This window comes from Mirounga leonina, unplaced genomic scaffold, assembly GCF_011800145.1.
Source record: "Mirounga leonina isolate KUSES-001 unplaced genomic scaffold, KU_Mleo_1.0 Mir_176, whole genome shotgun sequence".
NCBI lineage: Eukaryota > Metazoa > Chordata > Mammalia > Carnivora > Phocidae > Mirounga > Mirounga leonina.
The window spans coordinates 54100940-54106939 of NW_023270454.1; the positions used below are offsets into that span (position 1 = coordinate 54100940).

The window sequence follows — 6000 nt, forward strand, 5'->3', positions numbered from 1 at the left end:
CCTTATTCAGGCCCTTCAGAGTAAAGTTAACATTTTAACAAGTGAGAAAATAACTACATTTCAAAAGAAACTCCTCCTGAAGAGAAATTTAAAAACAGACATTTGGAAATGTTTCCATCATTTTGAAATTTTATTGCCAAAAATGATATAAGGGTGTCATGTGTACAAATATTTGTATCAGAATGCTTTAAAGACATGGGATACAGAATTTACTAACCTGTTTTTTAAATTTTTAAACAGAAGTGCAGCAGAGTGTTTTGTTAACACTATGAAAAATATGTACCCCTCCAATTAGCTCACAAGAATAACTGATTGATACCAGGGATAAAGGAAACGTACTAACTTGAATTTCAACAAAAACGTATGCATAATCATTGCACAGAACTAGAACCGAGCCTCATCATTTAGGAGGTATATTTTCATTGGGAGCTATATCACTTTAAGAGGATTTTGGCATCTCCATCAGCCATTAAACCCAAAAACTGAAATAAACTTACAGCAAGACCTACATAGTATCACAAGTATAAACCAAGATTTTAAAAAAATAGACACACTAAATCATGAGGTTTTGTTTATCATAAATAAATAAAATAAAAATTACTCTAAATGTTTTAATCTCATTCTTTTAAATTTCCATTTTGGAGTATGTTTTTAAGTTGGCACAATATAGTCATGCAGTAATAAGCATGTAATTTATTTGAAAAATAACTACATCGGGCATGTGTGGCTGAGATTTCCTTACCCACAGGATGCCCAATCACTGCTCTATGAAGCCAGAGGACTCGCCATAAAATGCATGTGGGCCCACAGCATGGAAACCCTTCCACGGCTTCCCCGTCTACACAGCCACAGTCCTGTCATGACCAACAAGAGGGGTGAAATACACTCATGGAAGTGTCCTATCCCCTGGGTGTATGCAGATTTGATGAAACCCCAAAATACTGATAAGGAGATAAAGTACAGAAACAATTTGTTAATACGTCTACTAGCTTGCTGCTTGGATGAGGTGAGCAGAGAATTATTCTCAAGCCCTGGCTCCTAGCCCTAGCTCAGTCCCTTTCTTTCTCTATCTCTTTCTCTGAAGAAAGCATACGGAATGCCAGTGGGGGAGAGTCACCATATTATAGGGATAACCTTGAATTTGCTCTAATTTAAGATTTTTAAGGAGTAAAGCTATCACAAATCTAATACTTTATTATTAGTAACACATTATTTGGCTGCTTCCTGGTGAGTGAAAAAGCCTCTTACAGCATCAGATCTCAACCCTTAGCAGTGTTCTTGAGCCTGCTGTCCTCTGAGTCTCACCTCCTACTAACCTAAGTCTCACACTTTATACTCTGTTGCCTGCGCATACCATGCTATTTCTTACCTTGTTCATATAGTCCTCTATGTCCAAAATGTGCTCCACTCCCAGTCCCCATCTAGCCAACTTCTATTCTTCTGTTAAAACTAAGTTCAAACCACATCTTCTAGGAAGTCTTCTCTGACCAACTGCAGGCTACCCTTGTTGGCCCTCCTTTATGTTCCTGTCATACTCTTTTGCATGGCTCTCTCACCGCACCAGAATTATCTGTTTATGGGTTGGTCGTCCCCAGCAGACTGTGAGCTTTCTTTCAGGCCAAGGATGGAGTCTTACTGGTGAGCACAGTGCCTGGCATGTAGTGGGCATTCCATAGATGTTTGCTGAATGAGTGAGACAGTGAGTGAGCAAGTGAATCACAGAGCATATGTAAGCCATTGGATATTTGGGACTGACAGAATCAAAGGTTACTCCAGTGACAAAACATTTACATTTAATTACTGATTCTTCATTGCCTAAGAATATGACTCCAATAAGAAATTTCCAAAGAATGAGAAATTATAAGGAAAGCAGAACTGGGGGAGGTGAGGTCAGTGAAAAGACATAGGAGAGGAGAGGACCTTGGAAGTGGTCCCTCATCCCACCCTCCCAAACAAGGCCACTTCTCCCCATCACAGGTATTACCACTGAGCAAAGATCTCAGAGGTAATCTGTGGCTGGAGAGGGCTGGAAAACCAGGGACTGTCAGACATTAACCCTGTAGTTGCTGTATTGTCCGGAGGTCTAAGGGATCCCAGAGAAGGCAGGAAGTATGGACAGTAGAGAGGGGCTCTCAGAGAACCCCCAATGGTGGCTATTTTCCAACAGGTATGAGACTATTTCAATTTCTTAACAATTGGGACAGCCACACCAGTGACTATCAGCTTAATATCAGGTTGCCTATAGGTAAATCGGGTAATATTATCTATACTTCTGCATGTCCGGGGAGAATAATGGCTCCTTTAAGAGCTGAGGGGTTTTATTAGCTCTTGACATTTGAGAACACTTTCTCAGAACTTAGGTGGATAGAACAAGCCCTAAAAGAACACTGAGTGATTTTTTTCACTCTTTTTGTTCCCCGTTAAAAACTTGCCTTTAATTGTGTTGGGTAGTTCTGCTGTTCCCCTTTGCAATGAAATGAAAGCTGATTCAGGCCTTATCATGTGGGGGACTTTTAATCACAACAAGCAATAGTTTTACATTTATTTGCATTCTACGCTTCCTCCTTCATGTAACTGGAAGAGATTTTGATTCAGTCCTTAACCTAGTTTTTACAGAGCCTCTACCAAATGCCTCAGACCAAAACACACTCCATCACTCTTAGCAAAATAAATGGGCTTTCATCAGAAATGATCAGTTCTCCTCCCAGAGAGAGTTTCTATGATTCCAGCACTTGATGGGGTTTTTTTCCTTCCCACCTAATGGATTTACTTCTCACTTGACTGTCCTTTCCACATTAAGTATAAGCTGCGGCCCTTTCCCACACGGAGCTCACTCAGTGTTTTCATTTTCTAGGATTGATTCACTCTTAGAAGTGAAAGGTGGGGGGGCTCTGAAACCATCTCTGAAATGACCCAAAATAGCTGCAGTGTGCAAAGCAGCTGATTAAATTATTTTGAAGAGCTGATGAATGCTTTAAAAATCTCTGCAATGAATGCTTTAAAAATCTCTGCACTGAATGCAATTACCAATGTTTTTCAAAGTGCACTTTGAGACCACCTGCATCCCAACCACCCTCATGTTTGTTAAACATGTAAAGTCCCAGGTCCCATCAAAGGACTACATTTTTCATGGTAAGGGCCTGTACTTAAAAAAAACTTTTAATGAAGTATAATATACATACAGAAAAGTACGTATACCCTAAGTGGACACCTTGCTGAAGTTTCACAGCTAAACCCATCTGTAAAACCAGTACTTAGATCAAGAACCACAACATTACCTTCCCAGGTTGTTCCCTTTCAGTCACAACCTATTCCCCGACTCCAGTGTTAACCATTATCTTAACTTCTAACGCCAGAGATTAGTTTCATCTGTTGTTGTTGTTTTTTGGTTTTGGGGGGATTTTTGGAGGGGTACTGTCTACAAATGGAATCATACAATATACATTCTTTTGTGTCTGGCATCTTTCACCAATTGTATTTGTGGGATTCATCCATATTGTTGCTGTAGCTCTAGATTTTTCACTCTCTTTGACTAAATGGTATTTCACTGTGTGATTAGACCTAAATGTATGTATTCATTCAATTTAAATCTAAATTACAATGAAATACTTCTACAGTACCACCAGAATAAGCTAAAATTAAAACAGAAAATACCCAAGTGTTGGTGAGGATGGGAGACAATACAAACTCTTACACGCTGACAGAGAGACCATAAATATACCACCACTCTGGAACACCTTCCAGCAGTACCTACTAATGCTGAGTATATAACTAACTGGCAATACAGAAATTCCACTCCTAGATACAGGCCCAACAGAAATACATACATATGTTTATCACAAAGACACAAACGAGAATGTTCACTGCTGTTCCTAATAGTCAAAAACTTGGTACTACCTAACAGTCCATCAACAGTTGAGCCATATCTGCATTTTTAACAAGTTCACCAGTTGATTCTTATGCACACAGAAATTTTGAGAATCTTTGAATTTGATATTTTGAAGATTTACTTTGAGAATAAGCCCAGGAATTTCAGCAATTATCAAGATCCATAAGGTCAATATGTTTGAGTTTGTCAAAGCAAAAAGATAGTTTTTTGGGGCACCTGGGTGGCTCAGTCAAACGTCTGCCTTCGGCTCAGGTCATGATCCCAGGGTCCTGGGATCGAGCCCCATATCGGGCTCCCTGCTCGGCGGGGAGCCTGCTTCTCCCTCTCCCACTCCCCCTGCTTGTGTTCCCTCTCTCGCTGCGTCTCTCTCTGTCAAATAAATAAATAAATAAAATCTTAAAAAAAGGAAAGATACTTTTTCATCATTAAACTTACAACAGGGTTTCAAGTAGAAGCTAATAGTTAAGTACCATATACATTTCCCCGTTACTTTGAAAACTGAGCACTTCAGAAAAGAATGTTTCAAAAAATGTGTTAAAATTTTAATTGTGTTTTCACAGCCATGGACTTAGGGCAGCTGCTGCTACTCTTCAATCTCACTATCACTGTTGTGAATGAATATTTCATATACTGCTGCTTTCCCCTGAAGCTCCTTTGATTAAATAAAAACTGGGATTTGTAAGCTCAAGAAATAACTGAAAAACTCAGTTCTTAGAAACTTTGACAGGAAGCAATTGAGCAGACCCTTACTCTTTTTTTTATTTTAAGATTTTATTTATTTGTTTGAGAGAGAGAGAGAGAATGAGAGAGAGAACACAAGAGGGGGGAGGGTCAGAGGGAGAAACAGACTTCCTGCTGAGCAGGAAGCGCGATTCGGGACTCAATGCCAGGACTGCAAGATCATGACCTGAGCCGAAGGCAGTCGCTTAACCAACTGAGCCACCCAGGTGCCCCAAGCAGACCTTTACTCTTAAGTCATACATAAGAGTTTATTGTGTACTGGGGGCAGCTGTCAGCTTTGGAATAATCACCTACGTAAGGGACTACCCTTAAGATGAGCAGCCTTAAATAACATAACTCAATAAACACTCCTAAGGGGGTGGGAAAACACCCAGGAAGTAAACCACCTTAAAGACAAACAAAGAAACAGCCATTCTTATTCCTCAGGATTTTCAAGGACTAAAAAATGGTCTAAATAAACCCCTAATGCAAACTATTTGGAATCACCAAATGTTTAGAAGTGAAAAAGACCCTGAAGGACATCTACAAAGAGGGAAGGAGACACTTACCATGGATATAAACAAGTAATCAAAATTAACATGGGTGTGATTTTAAAATGATTCTCTATAGCCAAATTCTTAGGCATTTGATAAAGTGACTAAATTTAGACTATGTATCTCAGCAGTTACCAAAGAAGCACAACAAACTTAAGGAAAATTTAGCATCTCCAGGTGTAAGTCATGAGTCTGTCCTTTTTTTTTTTTTTAAGATTTTATTTATTTATTCATGAGAGACAGAGGCAGAGGGAGAAGCAGACTCCCCGTGGAGCAGGGAGCCCGACGCGGGACTCGGTCCCAGGACTCTGGGGTCATGACCTGAGCCGAAGGCAGACGCTTAACCGACTGAGCCACCCAGGCGTCCCAGAATCTGCCCTTCTTTTAAAAACTAGAACTATCATAGGTCTTGTTCTTTTTTTTAGATTTATAATGGACTATGCAGAGGTAACCTTCTAAATTACAAGGTGCAAGAGCCTACTAGTAGGCACCAATATCTCAAATCCAAGGTTCAGAAGGGCCCCGTGGTATTTAGAACAACTACACCCTTAAGAGGAAGTGCGTGTCAGGCTCAGCAGGTGAAATGAAAGAGTACTGTTCCTGGGCCTTGGGGACAAACGCTTGTGCAAGTGACGGTGACATGACAAATATGGAGGAAGAACTCTCACTGTGGCAGCAGGAAGTTTAAAGGCTAAGAGTAGAAAGAAAAAAAAAACAAAAACCCATCCCTCCTTCCATCATTAATCTGCTTGGTCTCAAGAGAGATGGCAAATACTTAAAATATCAAGAGGCTTATTCACTTACAAGAAGCAGCCCATCTGAGGATATACATCTAAT

General features: G+C 40.0%; 1 long non-coding RNA gene across 1 annotated transcript in view; it reads right to left on the reverse strand.

The window, feature by feature from the left end:
* LOC118022330 overlaps window positions 1-1723 on the reverse strand; it is an 86046-nt gene extending 84323 nt beyond the window's left edge. The window contains exon 1 of the long non-coding RNA XR_004682473.1: window positions 1370-1723. This is a non-coding gene — a long non-coding RNA (uncharacterized LOC118022330). The remainder of the gene's footprint in view (window positions 1-1369) is intronic.
* Window positions 1724-6000: the final 4277 nt, after the last annotated feature.